Consider the following 15,986-nt stretch of genomic DNA (forward strand, 5'->3'; position numbering starts at 1 on the left):
GCAGCTGCTGGCAAAAAAAAAAAAAAAAAGATTTATTTGGGGTTATTTTGTTTTCAATCCAACGTTGCACCATGGTGGTTACTCAGACAAAGGGTAGCAAAACAGCATCTACCTAGACAGAGCTATTTCATCAGCATGCTGCAGTCCAGGCTGCCAGCTGCAGAGAGTGCTTCAGCCTGGCACTTGGAATAGAGGGGGAAGGAGAGAACACCTGTGTCAGGTGTGACCAGAAGAGCTTTCTCCTCAGCCTGGTGGCTGAGCTGAAGGAGGAGGTGTCTAGGCTCAGGTCAATAAGGGAAAGCGAAAGGGAGTTAGATTTCACAGTATCACAGTAACTAAGGTTGGAAGAGACCCCAAGGATCATCAAGTCCAACCTGTTCCAACAGACCTCACAACTAGACCATGGCACCAAGTGCCACGTCCAATCTCCCCTTGAACACCTCCAGGGACGGCGACTCTACCACCTCCCTGGGCAGCTCATTCCAATGACGAATGACTCGCTCAGTAAAGAACTTTTTCCTCACCTCGAGTCTAAACCTCCCCTGGCACAGCTTGAGAGAAGCTGTGGGAGAAGGCTCTGCAGATCTCCCCTGCTGAGGGAAGGGTCCCTGGAAACGGAGAGGGATGGATACAGGTCCCTGCCAGGGGTGGAAAGGGAAATCCACCCCGGCCCTCTCCTCCTCCTCCGCTGCCCTTGCATAATAAGTATGAGGCCCTGCAGGCCGAGGGCAGTGGGGATGAGAGGGCTGAGGAGCAGCCATCCAGAGGGGAGACTAAGGCCAAGCAGTCCCCACCAGCTATAACAATCAGCTCCAAAAAGAAAAGGAGAAGGGTTATAGTTGTTGGGGACTCTCTCCTGGGAGGTACTGAGGGACCCATATGTCATCCTGACCCATCCCACAGGGAGGACTGCTCCCTACCCGGGGTGCGGGTAAGGGACTTTGCAAGGAGAATCCCCAAGCTGATCCATCCCTCTGACTATTACCCTCTCCTGGTAATACAGGCTGGGAGTGGTGAGATTGACAAGAAGGGCACCAGGGTGATTAAGAAGGAGTTCAGGGCCCTTGGACAATTGATTGATGGGGCAGGAGCTCAAGTGGTGTTCTGCTCAGTTCCCTCAGTGGCAGGGGAATACACTGAGAGGAACAGAACCCACACCATCAACAATTGGCTCAGGGGATGGTGCCAGCAGCGGAACTTTGGCTTCTTTGATCATGGGGCAACTTTTACAGCACCCGACCTGCTGGGTCCTGATGAGGTGCATTTATCTAGAAGGGGCAAGAGAGTCCTAGCACTAGAGTTGGCAGAGCTCATTAGGAGGGCTTTAAACTAGGTCTGAAGGGGGTGGGTGAGGATATCGGTCCCTCTGCAGAGGAAAGAGTAGGGCACAAGGTAGGGTCAGTTGAGAGGTCAGGAGCCCAGCTGCAGTGCATGCACACCAATGCATGCAGCCTGGGCAATAAGCAAGAGGAGCTGGAGGTCCTGGTCCACCAGGGTGACTATGATGTAGTCACCGTCTCAGAAACATGGTGGGACAACACGCACAATTAGAGTGCTATACTGGGGGGTACAGGCTCTTTAGGAGAGACAGGTGAGGGAGAAGAGGAGGAGGGGTGACTCTGTATATTAGGGAGTCACTTTCTGCCACAGAACTTGAGGTGGAGGATGAAGGGATTGAGAGCCTGTGGGTTAAAATCAGAGGGAGGCCTAACAAAACTGACATCCTGGTGGGAGTCTGGTATAGACCACCCAACCAGGATGAGGAGGTTGACAAATCATTCTATAAGCAACTGGAGGCTGTCTCAAGATCATCAGATCTTGTCCTTGTGGGTGACTTCAACCTGCCAGATATCTGCTGGGAACTTAATTCAGCAGAGAGGAGGCAGTCCAGAAGATTCCTGGAGCAAATGGAGGACAGCTTCCTGATGCAGCTGTTAAGTGAGCCTACCAGGGGTCAGGCTCTGCTTGACCTGCTGCTCTCCAATAGGGAAGGGCTAGTGGGAGATGTGACCGTGGGAGGCTGCCCAGGGTGCAGTGACCACCAGATAGTGAAGTTTTCAATCTGCAGGGAGATAGGGAGGAGCACCAACAGAACCTTCACCTTGGACTGCAGGAGGGCAAACTTCAGCCTCTTTAAGAAACTTATTTGCAAAGTTCCCTGGGTACCAACCCTCAAGAACTGAGGGGTCCAGGAGGGTTGGAGCTGCTTCAAACAGGAGCTCTTGAAGGCACAGGAACTGGCAGTCCCCATGTGCCGAAAGATGAGCCGGCGGGGAAGGCTCTGGGCCTGGGTGAGCAAGCAGCTCCTGGAGGATTTAAGGGGAAAAAAGAGGCTGTGTCTCCTTTGGAAGGAGGGGAAGGCTTCTCCAGGTATGTTCAAGGAAGTGGTTAGATTATGTAGGAATAAAATTAGAGAGGCAAAGGCCCAGATGGAACTGAAGCTGAACACCTCTATGAAAGACAACAAAAAGCATTGTTACAAATATATCAACACTAAAAAGAAGGGCAAGAAGAACCTGCACTCCTTACTGGAGCTGGAGGGGGAACACTGACTGAAGACGAGGAAAAGGCTGAGGTCCTGAACTCCTTCTTTGCCTCAATGTTTAACAGCAAGGCAGGAGCAATAGGGCAATAGGGTCGGGGAGCAGTGTGATGCCCTGGAAATCCATGAGGAATTAGTTTGGGACCTGCTGAGCCACTTGGACACTCACAAGTCCATGGGGCCGGATGGGATCCATCCTAGGGTGCTGAGAGAGCTGGCAGATGAGCTGCCAAGCAGCTCTCCATCATTTTCCTCCAGTCCTGGCTCACTGGAGAGGTCCCAGATGACTGAAACTGGCCAATGTGGTCCCCATCTACAAGAAGGGTTGGATGGAGGAACCTGGAAACTCCAGGCCTGGCAGCCTGACCTCAGTGCCAGGGAAAGTGATAGAGCCGATTATCCTGGCGGCAATAACTGCGCACCTGAAGGATGGCCAAGGGCTCAGGTCCAGCCAACATGGATTTAGGAAGGGCAGGTCCTGCCTCTCCAGCCTGATCTCCTTCTATGATCAGGTGACCAGTCTGGTGGACGTGGGGAGGCCTGTGGATGTGGTCTACCTGGACTTCATCGGGGCCTTTGACACCGTCCCCCACAGTAAACTGCTGGCTAAACTGTCAGCTTGTGGCTTGGACAGCAGCGCTCTGAGCTGGGTTAGGAACTGGTTGGAGGGCCGAGCCCAGAGAGTGGTGGTGAATGGTGCCACATCCAGCTTGCAGCCAGTCACCAGTGGTGTCCCCCAGGGATCAGTGCTGGGCCCCATCCTCTTTAACATCTTCATTGATGATATGGATGAGGGGGTTATCAGGAAGTTTGCAGATGACACCAAGTTAGGAGCAGATGTTGGTCAGTTAGAGGGTGGAAAGGCTCTGCAGATGGACCTCGACCGACTGGACAGATGGGCAGAGTCTAATGGCATGGCATTTAACAAGACCAAGTGCCGGGTGCTGCACTTTGGCCACAACAACCCCATGCAGAGCTACAGGCTGGGGTCAGAGTGGCTGAGAGCTGCCAGACAGAGAGGGACCTGGGGGTGCTGATTGACAGTCGCCTAAACATGAGCCAGCAGTGTGCCCAGGTGGCCAAGAAGGCCAATGGCATCCTGGCCTGCATTAGGAATAGTGTGGCCAGCAGGAGCAGGGAGGTCATTGTGCCCCTGGACTCTGCATTGGTTAGGCCACACATAGAATACATAGAAAATACATAGACACCTTGAGTCCTGTGTCCAGTTCTGGGCCCCTCAGTTTAGGAAGGACATTGAGACACCTGAATGTGTCCAGAGAAAGGCAACAAGGCTGGGGAGAGGCCTTGAGCACAAGCCCTATGAGGAGAGGCCGAGGGAGCTGGGATTGTTTAGCCTGGAGAAAAGAAGGCTCAGGGGTGACCTCATTGCCCTCTACAACTACCTGAAAGGTGGTTGTAGCCAGGAAGGGGTTGGTCTCTTCTCCCAGGCAACCAGCACCAGAACAAGGGGACACAGTCTCAAGCTGCACCAGGGGAGGTTTAGACTCAAAGTGAGGAGAAAGTTCTTCACTGAGCGAGTCATTCATCATTGGAATGGGCTGCCCAGGGAGGTGGTGGAGTCACTGTCCCTGGAGGTGTTCAAGGGGAGATTGGACATGGCACTTGGTGCCATGGTCTAGTCATCAGGTCTACCAAGATAGGTTGGACTTGATGATCCTTGGTGTCTCTTCCAACCTTAGTTATACTGTGATACAGGATCACAGATCACGTTAGAGGTTGGAAGGGACCTCTGGAGACCTTGGAGACCAACTCCCTGCCAGAGCAGGACCATAGAATCCAGCACAGGAACACATCCAGATAGGGCTGGAAAGTCTCCAGAGAAGGAGACTCCACAACCTCTCTGGGCAGCCTGTTCCAGTGCTCTGTGACCCTTACAGCAAAGAAGTTCTTCCTCATGTTGAGGTGGAACCTCCTGTGCTGGAGTTTCCATCCACTGCCCCTTGTCCTGCTGCGGTGAAGGCACATTATGCCCAAATATTGAATCTTGTCCCAGCATGTGGACAAGTTCCCCTCCTTCAGGGGGGAGACAAAAGCCAAGGCATTAGCCAGGCCAGCACAGCCCCCTGCACACCCCCAGCGCATGCAGTGCTGGTGCAAATACCAACTATGCCATAATTCTAGCTTCACGCTTTCTATAGGCTGAAGCCAGTGGTTTACAAGAGTGCCCATTGGTCAAACCCAGCCTCGAGGAACCTATAAGTATCACCCCAGTTGGTAAACATGTTGCCCCTCTTTCACTTTGTCTTTCCTTGCTCGAGAGGACAACGTTTGAGCCATAGCCTCTGCCATTGAGCTCATTGTTGTTAGCTTTTCTCTCTCATACCTGCACGCATACTAAAAGCCTCTGCACGATGAAAAGTAGCCTGTATCAAATAACCTCCAGAGGGAGGACCTTTGCTGAGGCTGAGAAGCCCAGCATCACCACAGCCAGTCACACTGACCGGGAGAGCCCACCGTGCCCTCCAGAGGACTGGACCTCTGCGGGTAAGATCTGCCCAGTTGCCAGGGAGAAGGGACTTGACTGAGTCCAGTAGTCCACACATCTGCACAACCCCGCTATCGTGGGAGAGGAGCCCTGTAAACCTCAGGGAAGACCTAGAGCACTGTCCATGCACCATACCTGGGACCGCTCTGAGAGTCCTGCTGCTCCTTTAAGCTAAGTAAATGGGAAGCTGCCGCTTCATGCAGCCGCATTTCTTCTTTCTGTTTACATCAGCCCCGAGACCCATCGTAGCCAGGCCGACTTCCGCCGGGTCCGCCCCGCCTGCTGCCATGCCAGATCAGAAGCCTCCAAGCCCACCTATCGGCAACCATCACCCTGCCTGCCATGCGAGCCAACTCCGAGGGCCGACCCAGTCCCAGGGTCCAGCCCTACCAGCCCTACCGGCCCCACTGGGCCAATCACTGCAGGACCATTCCCTATCATCTGGAGGGAATCTGCCAAGTCCTGTGAAGGCAACCTGCTTGCTAGCTAATCCCAGGTTCCATTTCCTCTCCACTGCTGGAGAGAGGAGAGAGCCACCCAGCGCCGCCGTCCAGACCTGCCTAGGAACCAGTCCAGCGACAGTAGTCTGCCGGAACTCAACCTTGCTACAAACAACAGATACAAAGTATCTCCCACCTGCTTTCCACTCGCTACCATTCAGTTCAAAGCCTCTGCATCTCTGATGCATAGAAACATTGCTGTACATAGCCAGAAGCCGCCCGCGTTCTGTCGAGTTGCCATCTCGTGGCCAAGCGGCAGAACTGCACCTTCGGTACACAAATACAGAAATACTTCTGTTCAGTTGAGTTGTAATTACAAGACTAAGCCACTTATGGAATGTGTTTCAGGAACGTGCACTAGAACATGTATATAAATTAGTGATTCATTGGTTATTAATATTCTTTACTATTAATAAAATAATATTTTCATAATTCATATTTCATAACCTCTTCATCACACCTACCCCAGGGCACAAGTGAGCAGAGCTTGTCCCTGTACCTTCCTTCCATACGCGCAGCCCTCAGATATTGATAGACATTGATCATATCCCCTCTCAGTCTTCTCCTCTCCAGACTAAATGGCCCCAGGGCTCTCAGCCTCTCCTCACCAGGCAGTGCTCAGTCCCTTCAGCATCCTTGTAGCCCTCTGTTGGATTCTCTCCAGCAGGTCCCTGTCCCTCTTGAACTGGGAAGCCCAGAACTGGATGCAATGTTCTAGGTAAGGCCTCACTAGGGCAGAGTAGAGGGGGAGGAGAACCTCCCTGGCTCTGCTGGACACTGCCAGGGATGTTCTTAACAATGATGTCTGAAACAGGAATTATAAAACTGCAATTGTTTATTGCTCAGGGAAATCCCTCCCCGGTCTGTACACAGGTGTAGAAGATAATTTACAGGAAGCTCAGAAAGCTGGGAAAGGAGAAGCCTCAGGAAGCTTTTTCCCCACTAGAAAGCAGGAGGCAGAATCCCAGAAAATCCAGGAAATAAACCCGAAAGAGCTAAATTCCCTCAGGAGAGAGGTGCCCTGAGCAGGGAGAATTTCTTGTGGTCCTTTAGCTACCAAAGCTCTGTCAAGACTGTGCCAGGTTACACCCAGCCCAGGAGGGGGTGGGCTGAAAAGAATCTTCCCCCCAGGCGGACAAAGAAACCTGACCCAGGTGAGCAGAGAGACTTGGTCCCCTCTCCCAGGGGGAGAGGTCCCTGGGTCAAAGTCTGTTCCACTGCCTGTCCACAGCCTTTTGAAGGGGAGATATTTCCTGCCTCTCTCTTTCTTGCTCCTGCTCTCACCTGCCTGAGATGCTGCTGCTGTAACCATGTGGTGGGGCCTGTTCCATGTTGCTCCAGACTCCTAAGGACAGCATCTAAAGAGAGCCCACATTGCATCCAGAGAACCCTTTGTCAGCTGTGCCTGGCTCTGTATAGATTCTTTATTCACCCTTTTTCCTTATACCTTTGTAACCTTCCTCTTACTCAAATGCTGTATATATCTCTGTTGTTAAAGTTACTTTTTTACTTCCAAATTGCTTCAAGATTGTTTCTTTCACAGTTTTACCTCTCTTTTCTTCTGCCTAATTTGCTTTCCCCTGCTGGGAAAAAAGGGAGAGGGAAGGCAATCTAAATCCATTTGGGCTTTTGGACTCCAGGAAAGCTTAAACCACAACAATGATCCATTGGGAAGATGCCACCTGTTGCCAGCCAGCACATCAAAGCCAAGTACATTCCCCAGGCAGGGGCTTAGAGCTGCCTCCACCACTAAGGTGCTGTAACAAAACACAAATATATTCCATATTTTGGGCAGTGATATCTTCAGCCACCGCCAGAATTTATTTAAGAAGCATATTTACAGGTTCTGTTATTCAGCTGTGGGTAATAGATTCTACATCCAAGGAATCTGAAGACAATTAAATTATTTCAGCACAGATTAGAGAATTTCCACTGCAGTGATTCCAAGGGGAAATGGAGGTGCCACAATCTGTGGTATCCCACAAGAGGGATTCTGTAGCAGCTTAGCCAGGGACTCACAGCTTGCTCCCTTGTTTGGTATCTCCCCAGATACTCTAACTATAATTCAAGCAGTTCTTGGCTCCCAGAAGGCCTCTCTCCTCCCATGCCCAGTTCACAGGCTGTATGTCTTTCTTGGCTCAGAGAGGGCTAAGAGGCCTCTCTCCTCTTGTGTGCTCTGGCACAGGGCTTCAATCACCTCACAGTCTGTGGCAGATGGTGTCTCTGCTCTCAGGTGCTCTGGCACAGGGCTCTCAGAGCTTCAGTCACCTCACAGTCTGTGGCAGATGGTGTCTCTGCTCTCAGATGCTCTGGCACAGGGCTCTCAGAGCTTCAGTCACCTCACAGTCTGTGGCAGATGGTGTCTCTGCTCTCAGATGCTCTGGCACAGGGCTCTCAGAGCTTCAGTCACCTCACAGTCTGTGGCAGATGGTGTCTCTGCTCTCAGGTGCTCTGGCACAGGGCTCTCAGAGCTTCAGTCATCTCACAGTCTGTGGCAGATGGTGTCTCTGCTCTCAGATGCTATGGCACAGGGCTCTCAGAGCATTGACTGCTTCATGCTGCAGCAGTGCAGCTCTCCTGGGATTTGGTTCTCTCAGGACTTGTTCCCTTTCTGCCTCTGGCACAGGGCTCTTGCAGCATTAGTTGCTTTGTCCAGGCACAAGGCCCAGGTGTGCTTGGCCTGGTAGGAGAGGCTCTTCAGCTGCAACTCCAGCAGCATTTGGCTCTTGTTGCTTTCTGGGTGAGAACAAGGCCACTTGCCACTTTCTTGGCTGGTTTAAACACTGTCCAAAGAATGTCCATTGGTGACAGAGACACCTGAAGGCTGAACCTCCAGAATGGGGCATGTCCAAGTGTGGTGGCTGAGAAAAGTTCAGCTCCCCCCCACAGAAACCACAGCTAACTCAGTCGGAGAAGCAAAAATGGAAGAGCTCTGTTTTACAAGTGTAGTGAAGGATGCTTATGGTCAGGATTGTGCCCCAAACATTTCTGGAACATACTCCTCTGAGGGTTAACCCTCTTTTTGTTTCCCTCTCCTTTCTGGGGGCAACAGGGGGGATCCTGGCACCACTGAGTCCAGATAAACAGCCTGGGTATAGCATATACTTACACCATATTTGGTAGGTGTTACTCCATTGGTTAACCTTGCGTTAGCAACAGAATGCTCATTGGGCCAGTATTCACTGGGGCAAATGGTAAATAGGGGTCGTTTGGTAAATGAGCCCCCCACATCGTGTTGGAGCCTGTGAGTGTGTGCGTGCCAGTGCTGTCGTGGTTCACCTTGCCCGAGACTCAAGCCAGTGCCCCAAGAGACCTCACGCTCCTTTGCCACCGTCACCCAGCTGCGTGCGGTGCCGTGGACAGTATCCCGTGGGATCAACCACGACGCGATCCATTGCTGGAGGAGGAACGCCAGTAGCCTGTGTGAGCCAGCGTCGCTGACCTGCCACAGCCCCCCCTCGAGCGGGAGACCTCTGTGTCCTGGGAGAACCAGCAGCTACGCGGTGCAGCCACGCGGCCAGCGCCATTTCATGTCTCTGTCTTACGGCACATCCGTGCCACGTTTCTGGACTATAAATATTATTAAGGGGAGACCTCACAAAGTCCTCAGCTTGTAACTCAAGCCTTTCTTTATGGAGTTTCCAGTTAAGGTAGCGTTTGGATTGCCCCGAGTGGAGGGTTGCCAGTCACCGACCAACCCCCTCCCCTGCTGCTTTCTGAATTAGTTTCGATTCTAAGTTCTGTAAATTGCTTGATTCATTTGCCCATATTTAAACATTCTGTAAACATTGTTTCACTGACCGGATATTGATACCTGTGAAGGGTGACTGTAAATACCCCTTTACAGAGTTTGTAAATAAATTTAACATATATTTTTGTTGGTGTATCTGCCGCTCTTTTTCTGAGGGCATATTCACAACAACAAGCAGGACGACATGCAGTGGATATAGACACAACATGCAGTATGTACAATATATACAGCAAAGAACAGAAAACCTGCCCTCCTCCAGCGAGGAGGGTCCCCCCCAAAACCCCTTCTCCCCCTTCCTCCTTTTTTTCCCAAAAAGGGTTAGAGAGGTAATTGTTAAGGAGGAAATTCTGCCAGCTCAAAGTGTGTGCTAAGGAAAGAAAAAAAATTAGTTTCTTATCTCCTTAGTTGAAGGTCAGCAGCCAAGCTCAGAGAAACAGCAGGTGATCAGACAGTCTGAAGCAGACAGAGCTGATTGAAACACCAACTGAACTAAAACTAAAATTTAAAGTTGCATTCTGCCAATCCACCAATGAGATTCATTTAGAATATCTTTGTTTCACTTTTCACACAAAAACATTCAGTCAGAGTGTCTCAGTAACTGTCCCTTTCTTAAAGGCATACCTAAAACTGTCACACCGAGGATGGCCAGGGGCACACACAGTTCACAGCTGTGTTACAAGGTCAGTCACACCTGCTGCATGGTCACCTGGACCATCTGGAGCCCAGGAAATGTCCAGGTTTGCAAATTCACAGGGGCTTAGCCCCTTGCCTGGGGTAGGGCATGTTTTGGGGGTTGTCCCTTCAGGACAGGTGCTGCATTTGTGCCCTGGGAGCCACCCCCTTGCTTTCACTAAATACAAGCTGGGTAGCACCCAGTGTTGTAGTGCATGTAGGGATGGCTGATCCCCAGCCAGCTGCCAACTGCAAATTCAAAACACTTCCTTGGGCACTGATGTCAGTTAGGAATTTCACAGCCACTCTTTCAGGTCCAGATGGGATTAAAATGAAAGGCTCTGAATTATCAGCCTTGGACAGACCACAGCATCACAGAACCAACCAGGTTGGAAGAGACCTCCAAGATCACCAAGTCCAACCAATCACCCAACCCTAACTAATCAACCAGACTATGGCACAGTGCCTCATCCAGGCTCTTCCTCAACACCTCCAGGGATGCTGACCCCACCCCCTCCCTTAGCAGCCCATCCCAAGGCCAATCTCTCCTGTGAAGAACTTCTTTCTAAGACCAAGCCTAAACCTCCCCTGGCACAGCTTGAGACTGTGTCCTCTTGTTCTGGTGCTGCTTGCCTGGGAGAAGAGACCAACCCCCACCTGGCTACAATCTCCTTTCAGGGAGTCGCAGAGAGCAAGGTCTCCCCTGAGCCTCCTCTTCCCTAAACAACCCCAGCTCCCTCAGCCGCTCCTCGTAGGGCCAGGCTGCAGACCCCTCCCCAGCTTTGTTGCCCTTCTCTGGACACCTTCCAGCATCTCAACATCTTTCTTGAACTGAAGAATGTTAATGAAGTGGTGAGGGAGGCCTGATTCAGTCACTGCCCCATTTAGTCTTTTGCCTCCTGCCAGCAAGGCATGAAAGCGTTAACTTCCTTTCCTGGAGAAGCAGCAGGAACCCCCCCCGGGGGCTGCCACTTCTGTCTTTGCCACAGCTGCTGCTATGGTAACTGCCACCGCAGTGCCAGCCCCTGGTTTTTATCAAGAGCACCAGGAGTTTATTTGCCAGTTGGGCTTTGGCTTCAAGACCACCTCAGGCACTCCCAGGGCTAGAGCCTGCTTGTGGCAGGTGAATACAGCCACTGGATTCACGTGGGCAGTATCTCCCTTTGCCTCTGTCCCTGCCCCTCTGGAGCAATACCCAGACGGGTCTAGGTGTAGTAGGTTGAAAGAGGGCTTAGCTCTCCCTCCTCCACAGAGTAAGAAACCACAACTAGCCCAGTCGAAAGAGCAAGGTATGTATTTACAAGCATATATGGAAAGCAGGTTATATATGACACAATATATACAGGTATTTACAATATATACACAGAAATATACAGCAAAGAGAAATAACACAACAAAAATCCCTCCCCGAGGGAGGGATCCCCTCCTTGGAACCCCCTCTCTCCCCCCCTACCTCCCTTTTTCCCCAAAAAGGGGTTAGAGAGAGAGAAAGGCAAGTTACTAAGGAAAAGAGTTGTTAGTAAGCTTCAAAAGCCCATGCAGGATTAGTTTTTGCTTATCTGAAGGCCAACTCCAGCAGTTCGCAGAAGAAGCAGGCAGGGAGAACAGGCTGAAACACCAAACTCCCCCGACTCCCAAACCGAACTGAACTGAGGAAAAAAAAAAAAATTCCAACTGCTCTACAATCTAAAGCTGCATTTTTTGTCTATCCACCAATGAAATTCGTTTAGAATATCAGAATGTTTTGGTTCTAGTACCGAAAACATTTAGCCAGTGTCTCAGCACTGTTTGTCCTTAAAGGCACAGTGTCAAACGGTCACAGTCCACCCCTTTCTAAACAATTTCATTGGCTGTTCGTACTGTCCATCCAATCCAGAACAATATTTACAGTTTGTAAGTCAAGTTCATAGTCCATTCCGGCTATACTCAGATGTAGATGATTCAGAAGTCCAAGAAAATCCAAAAATCAAGAAAATGGAAAACAGTTTGTCTCTCTGCAGACGAAGCGAAGAAAAGGGAAACAGGGACACAGGGACTCTCAGTTGACTCAGGGCTCTCAGGGTTCTCAGGGTTCGTGCACCGTAGATTCCTCAGGGATTCTTCCTTTGGACGCGATGTAGCTGTACAACAGTCTGAAATTAAACTCTCTCAGCTAAAGTTAAATCTCTTTGTGGAATACACTGAATTTTACCATTCTCTTGCATTACCCAATAAGTGTGACCCGGACCTTCTGCTGAGACCACCCCTCGGACAGGTTTAACCTCTCCTGAGGGCGAAAATACCCAAACAGTTTTACCTAACAGGTTCTTTTCCCTAACAACAGGAGCTCTATCACCTTCTACTTTCTGTAGCAGATCTGAATGTGCTGGTCCAGCTCGGTTCACTGAACCTCTACTATTCACCAGCCAGGTTGCTTGTGCTAAATGTTTTTCCCAGTTTTTCAAAGATCCACCTCCCATGGCTTTGAGAGTGGTCTTCAACAAACCGTTGTAGCGTTCAATCTTCCCTGCAGCTGGTGCATAGTAAGGAATATGGAAAATCCACTCAATGCCGTGCTCTTTTGCCCAGCTCTTTACAAGGTTGTTCTTGAAGTGAGTTCCGTTGTCTGACTCAATCCTCTCTGGAGTTCCGTGTCTCCACAGGATCTGACTCTCCAGACCGAGAATGGTGTTTGTTGAGGAATGGCTTGCAAAGACATGGTTCTATGGGACAACTGTTTGAACAAGAGCATGTAGGCCGGACTCCATCTTGTTATTTACTGCTCACAGTAAGCTAGTGTGTTGATGCAGCCAGGCCACCGTGGCCTTGTAGCTGTGCTTGCAGCTGCCTGCAAAGGATAACAGGATACCAAAGCAAGGTCACTACGCCCTTACAGGCGAGAACAAGAAGAATGTAAAACAGAATTCTTGTGATTATCTCATCAGGATGGGAAAGCAGGATGTTTAACTGCAGAAGGTGGGGTTGGCAGCTAGGCTACTGTATATAAGAAGTGTCTGATGCTCAATAAAGTTGGATTTTCGTGGATCATATTGATCGTTTGCGACCCCTTCTTGCGGCAAGTGGCGCCTGAACTCGGGACCCCACAGAGAGGGTTCGACCGGGACCCCACAGAGAGGGTTCGACCCCACAGAGAGGGTCATAGACTCACAGAGAAGTCTGAAGGTTCCTTGAGGGTTCGACCCCACAGAGAGGGTCATAGACTCACAGAGAAGTCTGAAGGTTCCTCGAGGGTTAAGTGTACGGTCGTGAGTGCGGAGGCAAGAAGTACCGGCCCGGGATAGCAGTACCGGAGGCTGTTCGTTGACCCACGGAGAGGCAGAGAGCTCGTTGACCCACAGAGAGGCAGCGAGACGACAGCCTGAGAGCCGAAGACGTTGTAACCTGGAACTGCTTGGGAACTGTGCGCACAGGTACTAATGTATAATGGATAGGCAGGCAACGTATGATTTACTTAAGTGCTTTTTAGAAAAGCGGGGCTCTAAGTTAGATGTTAAAAAGGAACTGATGCCGTTGTTAGAGCATGCAGAAAGTCTGGGATATTTTAAAGATCCTAATGAGGTTTTGAAAGAGAAGAGTGGAGGAAACTTGGGACTACATTATGGAACAAAAAAGCAGGATAGTAATATTACAATGGGAGAGGACAGAAAAAATTTGCTAGCGGAGATAGTTATTTTGATGAAACTTGTTTGGAGAGACTATGGAAACAGACTGTGGGACTGGGTCACTATCAAGCTGCAAGAGCCGTGGCGAGAATGCATAAACTGTATTAAAAAATATAAACTAGAACAGCGAAAGGCTGCTGCAGTTACAGCAAAGTTGTCAGGACGAGTTGCAGCCGGACGATGTGTTTCAAAGTATCGACCGATTGACCGGGGCCGCCCCCGATACATCTTACGGCGGCCACATCGCGTTTTGCCAGCCAGCACTGCTGTCTGCACCCAGCGGGGAAAAAGCCGAGAAAAGCGAGGAATTCAAACAGCGCCGACTTTGTTTTACGGCCCCTCTGAGTAACAGCGGAGCGCTTGGGGGCTCGCGGTGACGGCGTTCTTACCACCGCACCCTGCCCGCCAGCCCTGCCGGCCCCCGTGGATACCGATGGCTCCGATCAAGGCAGTACCGACTGACGTACCACTGATACCGGCAGCACTGACAGCAGCAGCAGCCCAGCGGCGGCCGCTTGCCCGGCCCCCACCCCTTTCCCCCGCAGAGGCTCGCACCAGCGACCCCCCTTCCCAGCGGCTTCAGCCGCGACTCTGCTCTGATTTAAAGCAACAGTGCTAATTTTCTCATTCCTGGTTGTAATGTCTTTCAGAAATTTGCTATTTAGAGTTTTGCTAAGTTTTTGTAATAAGAATGATGATTGGTACGCATTTGGCACTTGTGGGTGGTTAATACATAGCCATTGTGCTAAGGTGTGAAGATTTGTTATTTAGAGTTTTGCTGGGTTTTCCTGGTGAGCGTGATGAATGGTATGCATTTAGTACTTGTGGGAAGTTAATGCACGGTGATTGTACTGAGGTGTGAGTACTTGGTGATGAGTTCACCTTGTGAGATTTTCTTTTGGTTCGAACCTTCTTGTCTTTGTTTTTTGTGTCTGCCTCGGCATTTCAAAGGAGCTCCATGTAATATTGTAATAATGTTAAGGATTGCTGACAAAATAGATTTTAATAAAAATGTAAGAATTGCTAGTAATAAATAAAAAATAAGGATTATCAAGACTACTAGATTTAAACAAAAACTCTATAAAAAGAAGACATCAAGAAAGCTAAAATGCACAATAATAATAAAAGGAATTAATAGAAAAGCAGGTTACAAATATAATAAAAAGGCAAAAATAAAAAATAAAAATAGAAAATAGATTAAATGAACTAAACATGCAAAAAAAAATTGAAGAATATAAGAGCAAACTAAAAGATTCAATACTAGATAAAAAAATAAAAAATAAAATACATTAAAGTTAAAAATAAAAAGGTGATTAGTATAACAAATTAAAATACAGATTGAAAATTACAATGACAAAATACAAATAATAATTAGGAAAGTAGACAAGAAATAAATTTTTAAAAAACAAATGACAAGTAGGTCGCCTCAAGCCTTCTTTCCTGCTACCTGTGATCATCGCAATAAACAACAGCAGAGGAATCAAGACCATGCGGACACAGCATTGCCCATGAAGCTGAACATTGATCATCTGGGATCACAAACGCCATTCAGAAGAATGTACCATGGCACCATGTGAATTAGGACTGAATATTATGGTTGTTTGATAACTTTGTCTTCTCTCTTGTTAACTAGGGATAAAGTTTCATCTTTACATTTCACCAAACAAAAACTGAACCAAAACAAAAAAAAAAAGGGGGGGGAATAGAGAGAATACCCCCATAGCAGAAAAAATTAGCTCATGGTAACCCTAGAGATGCTGTAACCGTAGAAACATCAACCCTAGAAGTGCTGTAACCCTTTCACCACAAGACACACAGCACAACTGTCATGAAATGACAGCCAGCAAACCTGCTTAGCACTGACCTCAACAACTGTCACGATGACCCAAGATGTCAACAGAGAGCATCTAACTTCTGAGTGTCGTGACTGCTTAACTGTTGCATGGATGTTAAGAGATCAGAATTACTAGGATGAGAAAAAACACGTTATTTTGTGTAATTTTATATTGGGCAAAGCAATGAAGCTTTTTGCTCTTGCTGTTTGCAAGTTTTCTGCCTGTGAAGCTAGAGCCTGGCCAGATCTACCTTTACAGATTAAAGAAATCTTGCTGCCATTAAACAATTGATGATTTGTGACCATCCTAGGGAAAATAAAAATGCAACATACCCCTAAAGCAGATTGTAAAGGATAGTGCTAAGGATTGCATTTGTGTTTTAATCTCTGTGTGCAATGTGTTCAGGCATAATCAAATCTTCTCTGTCTATAAGTGAAATGTAAAGACTGGAACTATTAAGATCTAAGTTCTTCTTTACAATGTCTGTTATCTTTGACCATGTATTATGCCAATGCTGT

The sequence above is a fragment of the Dryobates pubescens genome, unplaced genomic scaffold (genome assembly GCF_014839835.1).
Source record: "Dryobates pubescens isolate bDryPub1 unplaced genomic scaffold, bDryPub1.pri scaffold_63_arrow_ctg1, whole genome shotgun sequence".
NCBI lineage: Eukaryota > Metazoa > Chordata > Aves > Piciformes > Picidae > Dryobates > Dryobates pubescens.